We start from the raw sequence: 11,219 nt of genomic DNA on the forward strand, positions 1-11,219 counted from the left end.
CAGTGTTCATCAACCCTGACACTATTGACATTTTAGGCCAGATAGTTCTTTGCTCTAGGTTCTAGCCTTTGCATTATAGAGTGTTTAACAGCATATCTGGCCTCTACCCACCAAGATGCTAATAGTACATCCTAACTGTGATGACCAAAAGTATCTCCAGGCATTGTCAAATGTCCCTGTGGGAAGGAGAAAGTAAAATAGCCCCCAGTTAAAAATCACTGGGTTATAAGTGCCCATCAGTGACAGAATGGATAAAGAAAATGTGGCACATATATACCATGGAATACTATGCAGCCATAAAAAAGAATGAGATGTCTTTTGTGGGAACATGGATGGAGCTGGAGGCTATTATCCTCAGCAAACTAACACAGGAACAGAAAACCAAATACCAATATGTTCTCACTTCTAAGTGGGAGCTAAATGATGACAACTTATGAATACAAGAAGGAAACAACAAACACTGGGGTCTACTTGAGGGTGGAGGGTGAGAGGAGAAAGAGGAGCAGAAGAGACAACTATTGGGTACTGGGCTTAATTCCTGAGTGATGAAATAATCTGTACAACAAACCCCTGTGACACGAGTTTACCTATGTAACCTTCCCATGTACCCCTGAACCTAAAATAAAAGTTAAAAAATAAATAAATAAAAATCACTGGGTTAGAAGACAGTACAGGTTTAGGCCGAGAGTTCCCATGAGTTGACTCCAATCCTCTACAGATTACCTGGTTCTGCCACACTTGTTTTGACAGATGGAATCCAAAGACTTTCATGACTGCAAGAGGTGGAGAATCAAGAAGACAGGCCAGGCTAAATGTCCATCAGTATATGAATGGATAAACAAAGTGTAACACATCCATAAAATTGAATAATATTCATCCATAAAAAGGAATGAAGTAATGATACATGCTACAATGTGGATGAACCTTGAAAACATGCTAAATGAAAGAAGCCAGACATTTCATTTATGTGAAATATTTAAAATAGATAAATCTATCGAGATAGAAAGCAGTTTGTTGGTTGCCAAGGGCTGGGAGAGGGGGAATGGGAATACTGCTTAATGAATGTAGTGTTTCCTTTTGACGTGATGGGAATGTTTTGGAACTACCTAGAGATGGTAGCTGCACAACATTGTAAATGTTGTGTATGTAACATTTGTAAATGTTGTGTGCGTAATATCCATTTACATGTATATTACATTTCTTTACAATGTAAATGTAAATGCCGCTGAATTCTTCAGTTTAAAATTGTTAATTTTATGTTATACGAATTTCAACTTGATAAATTTAAATAAAGGAGAGGCCAGACAGACACAGCAGAGGCCCAACCTAAGGAGAAGAAAGTGAATCATGGGAAGTAGAATTGCCTATTTTTTAAAGCTATGTTTCATGGAGTGCTGAGGGTTCTGAGGAGCTTCACTGGGGCCATGGGGAAGGTGGAAAACAGATGGGGCCCCAGGCTCCCATCCTCTCTCTTGCTTTAATCAAGGTTAGCTATCCCTACTGATTATTGGAGACTTTTGAAGCTGAAAGCACAACTTCCTTCACAGGGTTGTTCTAAAAATCCAATGAGATAATGTAATTAAAGTTGCTAACACATAGAAATTGTTCAATAAATAGCGATGATTATTAGTTTTAGGTCTCTGCAGACAGGCATCTTCCTCTCCTCTTGGATCCTCAACCCCCATGCAAAGACAGGCTAATTTGAGCTCTTTGCCAGCAATGCCTCCTCTCCTTTCACTGGGTAAGTTAGAATCTACTCTTTTCATCAGATTTACATCAAAACCAATCATGCCTCTGACTATGGTATATAAAATAGGTTCACTTTTGAGGCCAGCTGAAGGTCAAAATTGATCATGACACCCAGTTTTACAATCATATGGCACAAATTGGCACAAGGAAATGACTAGTCAAAAGAAGTGCAGCTGGGCATGGTGGCTCGCACCTGTAATCCCAGCACTTTGGGAGGCGGATCACTTGAGATCTGGAGTTTGAGACCAGCCTGGTCAATATGGTGAAACTCCATCTCTACTAAAAATACAAAAATTAGCCTGGCGTGGTGGTACATGTCTCTAATCCTAGCTACTTGGCAAGCTGAGGCAGGAGAATCACTTGAACCCAGGAGGCGGAGGCTGCAGTGAGCCGAGATCGCGCCATTGCACTCCAGCCTGGCTGACAGAGCGAGACCCTGTCTCAAAAAAACAATTAAAAGAAGTGCTTCAGTGTCCCGGACATGGGAGAGACATTTAAAGAGGTAAGCTGTTCCTCTTTTAGTGAGAATTTGAAAGGAACAAATGAAAAACCCAAATAGTTCAGGGTTAAAACTTAGCACTCCCACTCTGCTTCTTTAAAATACAATCTTGATAACTCATGACATGTTTCATAGAGGGAACTATGAGTATGTGTGAGTGTGTAAAGGGATGTGAAGAAATGCGCCTGTGAAGAGAGAAACATGAGTTGAAGGGGCTTTGAAATGGAATGCATCCTGAGTTATCTCAAATTCCACGCTGGACTTAGGTGGTTCTTTCTGCTCTCTATGAAAAACAAAACCAAAAGGCTTTGGAATGCATCTTCTCCATTAGTATTAGACCCAGTTATTTTATATAAGTATGAAAGAAGCAAATGGGGTGCTTTGTTCTGGGAGTGGAATTATGTTTCTCCTTCTGATGTTATCTTCCCGGCAGATTCAAGAGGCATTAGGAGAGGTGAGGTAGAATATTCAGTATACAGAATAACAAGCAAATGTGTACTTGATCCACTGCTGCCCCTCAGACTTCCTCTTTCTTGGTCTTTCTCTAGTAGTATTGACAGGTGTTGGCTTTATATCAGATCCAGAGAGAGCTGGAGGGAGCTGTGAACTGACTTTAAACATCATCTAATGAAAATATAATGCCTCTATTTTAGGAGAGCTAAAATTGAATATAGATAAGCATTTTTTATTGTTTGATTTGAACATTACATTTCATTAGTAAATAGTGTAAGCTTTGTTATTCTGAGGAAGAGGTGTCAGAGGGGCCTCTGGCACTTTCTCTCATGGCAAAGCACCGGCTCCTTTTGAGGGGAGGAGGGTGGTTCTTTGAGCTGGTCAACCTTGCGTGCTCTGCCTCCCTGCAGCCTGCCTGCTTCAGTCTAGCAGAGACTTCAGCTGGCTGCAAAATGCGGCCACCAGGGACATATGCTCTGGTATCTATAAACAGACCAGAGATAAAGAAATCAGGACCTGGGCAAGGACTCTCGTATTCAAGCATACAGTAGGCATTGCGAGCACAATAGAAGCATAAACGAAGCTCTGACAAGGTTTCTTGTCTCGGGGAGTAGAGCAGAAACCTCCACTTTTTCCAATAACTTTGCAGTGTCAGATGCCTTAACAGTTCAGAGGCAGATCCCAGGAGGGAGAGGGCCAAACCCTGTGACTCTTCTCCAGTTCCAGGAAAATGAATAAGAATGATTGATTTTTCAGAAAGGGAGCCATGTGCAAAAGAGGGCTCTTGACCCCAAGAGGCAGCAAGGGGAGGGAGGAGGAAACAGATGTTTGAGTAACAGCAAAGGGACCCGGGAGGCTGTAATGCTGTGTCAATGATGTAATGCTCAATTGAAATGACTCCCAGAGATGCGTGGGCTGTCCCTTGCCCAGGGAGTGAAGAGTATTCCCATGCAGGTGCGGGTACCTGAGTCCCAGACAGCAAGTCACAGATGAACTTGTGCTTGCTTCAATTTTCTTTGTCTGTTTGGCCCAGTCTGGGCCTTAGCTCCTAGATGCTGACTACTCTGGGGATAAAGACTGAAAAAGCTTTGAAATGTGATTCAGGAAGAGCCAAAAAACCAGGGCCAGAGAAAGAGTGGTGATAGAGCTGTGACAACATGTTTATAGCTCTCCCAGCCTTATGCTTTCTTAGATTGCTTTACTTGGACTGAAGCTCCCATTGGATAAGACCCCAGAGCTTTTCTTATCTATGAATTTCTTCTGGAAAATCCCAGCTGTGCATAGATCCTCCACAAGGTCTGGACTATTCTTCAACCCTGACTTCAGATGCCATGGAAGAAAAGAATACTTGTAGAAACCCTGTCATTTCCTTGCTTTAAACCTTCTGGTGGTCTACTAACACTTGTCCCCCTAGCTTCATCTTGTGCCTCCAGTTATTATTCTCTTGTCTCCCTGGCTTTCTGTCAGTTTCTAGAACACTCCAGGCTTTATCATACAGCAGGGATTTGGCACTAGCTCCTACTCCTCTTATTCAGTTCTCAGAGCCTTGCCAATGCCTAGTACATACCTGGAACCAAGGAAACACTGAGTGGGAGCAGACAGTAGTGGGGCAACTGTGTTTATTTTGGCCTATAGATGTTTGGTGGAGAGGTCAGGTTTGGTGATGGGGATGAAGATAAAGGGGGAGGAATTCTGTAAGTAAAAGGAACAAGTGTAGAGCAGAGTGAGAAGAAGAGGGGTCGTGGGTGACCCTTGGGTTTCATCTGTTATCCATGGGGTAGAGCTGAAGCACATGGCTGGGCTCTAGTACTGGGACTTCACTGAGAGGGGCCACTCTAACCTAAACCAAGGAGGAAAACACCAGGGCAAATTCATTTATTGTCATAATCTAAAAAAGCCAGACAGCAGCCCGTGGGATTGGTAGGGAGAATTTCACTTATACTTTCAGTCAAGAAACTGATTATTGAACAATTGTCTCTTCATGGCTTATCTCTATCTATGAGAGGGAGAGGGAAGTTTTCCCAAATTCCTTTCCACCCTTGGCTGGAATTGATGCCTCTTTCATATGCTCACAGTACTAGGAACTTCTCTCCATCAAGTCACTGATGTCAGTATACTACGCTTGGCAGGTGTGAGTCTGTCTTCCCTATTCATCTGTGAGGTCAGTGAGGAAAGGAACCGTATCACTGACAGGTGCCTGGCAAGTGCTCGGGTTTGTTGTTGAATGAGTGAATGAAATGTTCCTTGATCATCAATATGGCTGCCTCTTGCCTTACCACGCTCACTCACTCATTTGCTCATTGATTAAAGAAATATTTTTTGAGGAACTGTTATGTGTCAAGCCTTCTGCTAGGCGTTAAGGCTACAAAGGCAGAAAAAGACCCTTCTCTTTCCTCGCAGTGCTCACTGTCCAGTGGAGGAGACAGACAAGCTAACAGGTTATTGTAAGGCAGTGTGGTGAGTGCTAACAGAAAGTAAAATGTTCCCTGGGGGCAAAGACAGTTATGGCATTGAAGAGTATGCCAGGCAAAGGAAATAGCATAGACAAAGGCCTGGAGGCAAGGCAGCATGGTATCTTTGAACAATTGAAACAAATATAGTTTAGCTAGAGTAGAAAATACATCTGAGGGTTGTAGATCTGCTGCCAGCCAGAACTTGTGGCTTTGGAAGTTACACATTTTGGGTCAGCCATCACCCGGGCAAGTGAGACAAGCACTCTGACCACTAGGCCCGTAGACTACATCTTCAAAGAGCCCGTAGAGTCAATCCACCTGTCATTCTGTCCAACAACAGCAACAACAACAACAACACACACACACACACACACACACACACACACACCCCTACCTTACTATAAACAAAGTGAAAAAACAAATATTAGTATACAGACTATATTGAGAATTCCTGTAAATCAAGAAGAAAAAGGCAAGCAACCCAATAGAAGAATAGGAAAAAAAAAAAAAAAGGAAATCCAGAGTAGTAAACACAAATGGCCAATAAATAAAAGAAAAAAATGCTCCCCATTGCTAATCAAGGAAATACAAATGAACTATGAGAGGTCATTTTATACCTCTCAGGCTGACAAAAATTAAAAGTTTGACAGTTCCAAGTGTTGGTTAGAGGGTGGAGCAAAGAGAGGTCTCTTTTATTGTTGGGTAGGATGTAAATTGGCTTTAGACACTTGAGAGAGGAGTTTGACAATATCTAGTAAACTTGGCAACATGTATACAATCCAGCATTAACACTTCTTGGTATATATCTAGATATATTCTTGTACATATGGACAAGGACCATTCATTTGGGCATTGTTTCTAACGGCAAAAAAAAAAAAATGAAAACAATCTAGGTGTCCATTAATAGGAGTATGAATATACAAAATAAGGTATATTCCTATAATAGACTTTTTATATAGTAGGTAAAAGGAATGATCTAGATCCATAGGCAGCAAAATGCCAGATGAATAAAGCAAGTTGCAGTGTATGTACATTTTAAAACACACCCGAACTAAACTCTGTGTTGTTAATGGATTCATATGAGTGCACTTAAAGTATAGAAGGTATTTTGAAATAATGCACACAAAATTCACAATGGTTATTGCCTTTGAGGAGTGGGAAAGATAATGGGTTTGAGAGTGGGTCCAAGGTGATCTGACTTTATCTATAAGGTTTTCTTTCTTTTATATATGAAGAGTAGTATGTTGATAAATATTTAACAACCGGTCCTCCAGGAATTAAAAAAAACCCCACTGATTCATAGCATTTGAGGATTTCTGTGCTGAAATACTCCCACTATGGCTGATTTTAAGCTACCAAAGGTTTAGCAACCAGCTGGCAAAATTCCTGAAAATTTAACACACAGTTACCAAGAACAAGTATGAGCTGGCACAGCACAACGTTCTGTGTGTACATATGTGTGTTGTATGTGTATAAAAACTTGAAGCATTGATGACAATATTAACAATCTTCAGTTTTGTATACTGGAAACATAGGTGTTTGGTTATCTTAGTTTCTGAAGTTTTATTTATATATTAGATTTCTTGGAAAAAAGGAGACAGTTCTATAAGAATAAGAGTGGGTAAAAATATCTGACGGATTAAATTATAACTGGACATAGTGTAAAGCAGGGCTGTCTTCTGGATGCCCTTCTCTATATCTTCCATTTTCATAACTTAATACTCATTGAATATATTGAATAAACACAGTAAGTCAAGCATCTTCCTCTCTGCTGGTTACATGATTTTATGAACCAAGAGCAGCCTTTAGAAATAGCTAACTTTTATGATTGAATTAAAAAAAACACTCAAAAGAAAAAATACCAGTTAACCGAAGAGAATGGTTTAAATAATTCCCTGGTATCTCAATACTTTTTTGACATGCTATTGGAATACGTTTCACTTCATTGATGCACCATAAAAACAATTGCTCGATTGTTTGTACAATGTATTTTTTACTGAGCCTCAAAGTCTTAGAGCACTGATGATACATAATCCTACTTTATATACGCTATTACTACTTTCTGTTACCACAACTGAAAGAGGCTCAACTGTTATTGTGGAAGGAACGGAGCAGTTAAATGTAATCACGGATTCCCCTGTTTCCCATTCATCTGTTATTTAGTGAGTGCCTAAAATGCATCTAGTTCCTCTGGCTTTAGAACAGTCCATTGAAGCATACACAATGAGGAAGCTATTCTTTCCTTATTGATTTCATCTTTCATTTTGACTTCTGGAGATCAAAATGGGAAAACAGGAATCCAGAGAGAAATGCCTCAAAATGCCTCCTTTTTCCCACTTCCCTCAACCTCAAACATTTAGAAAATATTTTAGAAATAATATTATAATCAGAAATTAACTTTATAAATAAATTATATATATATATATATATTTTTTTTTTTTTTTCTTTTTTTGAGACAGGGTTTCACTCTGTCACCCAGGCTGGAGTGCAGTGGCGCGATATCAGCTCCCTGCAACCTCTGCCTCCCAGGTCCAAGCAATTTTCCTGCCTCAGCCTCGCGAATAGCTGGGATTACAGGCATGCACCACCATGCCCTGCTAATTTTTTGTATTTTTAGTAGAGATGAGGTTTTGCCATGTTGGCCAGGCTGGTATTGAAATCCTGACCTCAAGTGATTCGCCCGCCTAGGCCTCCCAAAGTGCTGAGATTATAGGCGTGAGCCACCACGCCTGGCAAGTTTTATATATCTATATTATAAATATATTTATATTAATAAAATATTTTATAAGTAAATTATATTTGTAATGTTACAAATTATATTTCTAAAAATTAGAAAATAATAAATTTATTTGTAGAATAAATTAGAAATTTATATTTTATAAACAAATAACCCTGGAATAAATTGTATATTTATCAAGGAAATTTCTGCTTTGGAATTAGATATAAAGAAAATTATTAGTTGCTATGACAATTACATTCAATAAAAAGTCTTGTTATATTAAATATTTACATAAAATATAAGTAAACCCTGCCCACAGAGAAGTGCCACACATATGATGTACATTGTATGTTCTTGACTGTGTGTACCCTACAAAATGCTTTTAATTTTTTTTTTTTTTGAGATGGAGTCTCACTCTGTCACCCAGGGTAGAGTGCTATGGCACGATCTCGGCTCACTGCAGTCTCCACCCCCTGGCTCGAGAGATTCTCCTGCTTCAGCCTCCTGAGTAACTGGGACTACAGGTGTGTGCCACCATGACTGGCTAATTTTTTATATTTTTAGTAGAGACGAGGTTTCACCGTGTTGGCCAGGCTGGTCTTGACTCCTGACCTCAGACGATCCACCCGCCTTGGCCCCCCAAAGTGCTGGGATTACAGGTGTGAGCACACTTTTGAGATGATTTTCCCATAGAACCCGATCATTGTAAGCAAAGATTTACTCATATTCCTGACTAATTGAGATTCCAGTTCTCACTTAGCACAAGACACTGAAAATGTTCTTTTTCTTATCTTTAATATAGCCTATGTGTTCTAATCTTCAAATTGTACAGATGAGGGGGAATTGTTTTGAAGGCAATAATTTGAGATCTGTACCACTTATTTTTCACATTTTGTTTTCTTTATTAAAAATGTTTCTCAGGATAGAAGTTATATTTGTTCTTTGTAGGAAAAAGGAAAGTACATAAGAAATAAAAGGGAATTTTTGCTTTTTAAAGGAATTTTCACTTTTTGCATTTTACACTTCTATCCTCCTTGAATTTAATACTTTGAGCTTCTATTACTTTTGTAATTAAAAACAGTAAAGAGCCTGGTGTGATTCTGTCCTGCGCAGCTGTTCCCCAGAGCAGTAGTTGTTTATCTCCACCCACCTCATTTCTCACCTAAGTGCACGTTACCACCCCATGGAAGGTTTGATGGACATGGACATGAGCCCCCTGAGGCCCCAGAATTATCTTTTTAATTGTGAACTAAAGGTGGACAAAGATTATCACTTTAAATTTGATAATGATGAAAATGAGCACCAGTTATCTTTAAGAATGGTCAGTTTAGGGGCTGGTGCAAAGGGTGACTTGCACATTGTTGAAGCAGAGCCAATGAATTATGAAGGCAGTCCAATTAAAGTAACACGGGCAACTTTGAAAATGTCTGTACAGTAAATGGTTTCCATTGGGGGCTTTGAAATAACACCACCACTGGTCTTATGGTTGAACTGTGGTTCAGGGCCAGTGCATATTAGTGGACAGCACTTAGTAGCTGTGGAGGAAAATGCAGAGTCAGAAGACGAAGAGGAGGAGGATGTGAAACTCTTAAGTATATCTGGAAAGTGATCTGTCCCTGGAGGTGGTAGCAAGTTTCCACGGAAAAAAGCAAAACTTGCTGCTGATGGTGAAGAAGAAGATGATGATAATGAAGATGATGATGATGATTTTGATGATCAGAAAACTGAAGAAAAAGCACCAGTGAAGAAATCTGTAACGAGATACTCCAGCCAAAAATACAAAAAAGTCAAACCAGAATGGAAAAGACCCAAAACCATCAACACCAAGATCAAAAGGACAAGAATCCTTCAAAAAACAGAAAAAATCTCCTAGAACACCAAAAGGACCTAGCTCTGTAGAAGACATTAAAGCAAAAGTGCAAGCAAGTACAGAAAAAGGTGGTTCTCTTCCCAAGGTGGAAGCCAAATTCATCAGTTATGTGAAGAATTGCTTCCAGATGACTGACCAGGAGGCTATTCAAGATCTCTGGCAGTGGTGGAAGTCTCTTGAAGAAAATAGTTTAAACAATTTATTAAACATTTTCTGTCTTATTTCATTTCTGTAACAGTTGATATCTGGCTATCCTTTTTATAATGCAGAGTGAGAACTTTCCCTACTGTGTTTGATAAATGTTGTCCAGGTTCCATTGCCAAGAATGTGTTGTCCAAAATGCCTGTTTAGTTTTTAAAGATGAAACTCTGCCCTTTGCTTGTTTTTTTGTATGGAATGTCATGATAGAACATAGTAGTAGCGGTGGTCAGACATGGAAATGGTGGGGAAACAAAAATACACATGTGAAATAAAACTTAGTATTTTAATAAAGTAAAAACAAAACCAAAAATCAGTAAAGGAGGCTTGGCATGGTGGCTCATGCCTGTAATCTCAGTGCTTTGGGAGGCTGAGACAGGAGGATTGCTTGAGGCCAGGAATTCAAGACCAGCCTGGGCAACATAGCAAGATCTGTCTCTAAAACAAATAGCCAGGCATGGTGGCACGTGCCTGTAGTCTCAGCTAGTAGGGAGGTTGAGACAAGAGCAACACGTGAGCCCAGGAGTTCATGGCTACAGTGAACTATGATTACACCACTGCACTCCAGCCTGGGCAACAGAGTGAGATCCCTTTGCTAAACAACAACAACAACAAATAAAGAAAAACATATATATTTTAATATTCTTTCACTAGGTAATAAATAATGACCCAAAGATGAGTTAGATTTAGTAATAAAATAAAGTTTAAAAAAATTGTTTCATTGATATAAAAACAACAACAAAAATAATGCACTATCAATACCCAGGAATTTGCATCCTTAACTTTTACTGTATTTTCCTTCCAACAATTTATGTATACCTAACATATATATTATATAATATATTCATGGTCTTTAATCTTCACTGTGTATTAAAATCACAAGGGAATGTTTTTAAAAAATACTAGTGCTAGGATCCCATACCCAGACCATTTTAATCAGAATCTGTGGGTGTGAGATCCAGGTATGGTTACTTTTAGAAGTTCCCCAGGTGATTTTAACGTGCAGTTTCAGTTGAGTACTACTGTAATATATCTATATATTGCATCATTTTGAATTTTTGGGTTGCAAGGAACAGAATCACTAATAAAACTGGTTTTAAAAATAAAAGATCTTTTTTGGTTACTGTTACTTGAAAAGTCTAGAGGCAATGAAGGCTTCTGGCACCGCGTGATTAGGACTCCAGCTAAGTTTCTCTGAAATTCTCTTGACAGGTCTCCTTCAATGTGCCAGTGTCTCTGGTGGTTCAAATCTAGAGGGAAAAAGGAACATAGGTTCCT

At 39.4% G+C, this 11,219-nt stretch overlaps 1 pseudogene; it reads left to right on the forward strand.

Annotated features, from left to right (window-relative positions):
• Positions 1-9,056: 9,056 nt before the first annotated feature.
• On the forward strand, positions 9,057-10,099 carry LOC740250 (nucleophosmin-like; annotated as a pseudogene).
• The last annotated feature ends 1,120 nt before the right edge of the window (positions 10,100-11,219 follow it).

The sequence above is a fragment of the Pan troglodytes genome, chromosome X (genome assembly GCF_028858775.2).
Source record: "Pan troglodytes isolate AG18354 chromosome X, NHGRI_mPanTro3-v2.0_pri, whole genome shotgun sequence".
NCBI classification, from domain to species: domain Eukaryota; kingdom Metazoa; phylum Chordata; class Mammalia; order Primates; family Hominidae; genus Pan; species Pan troglodytes.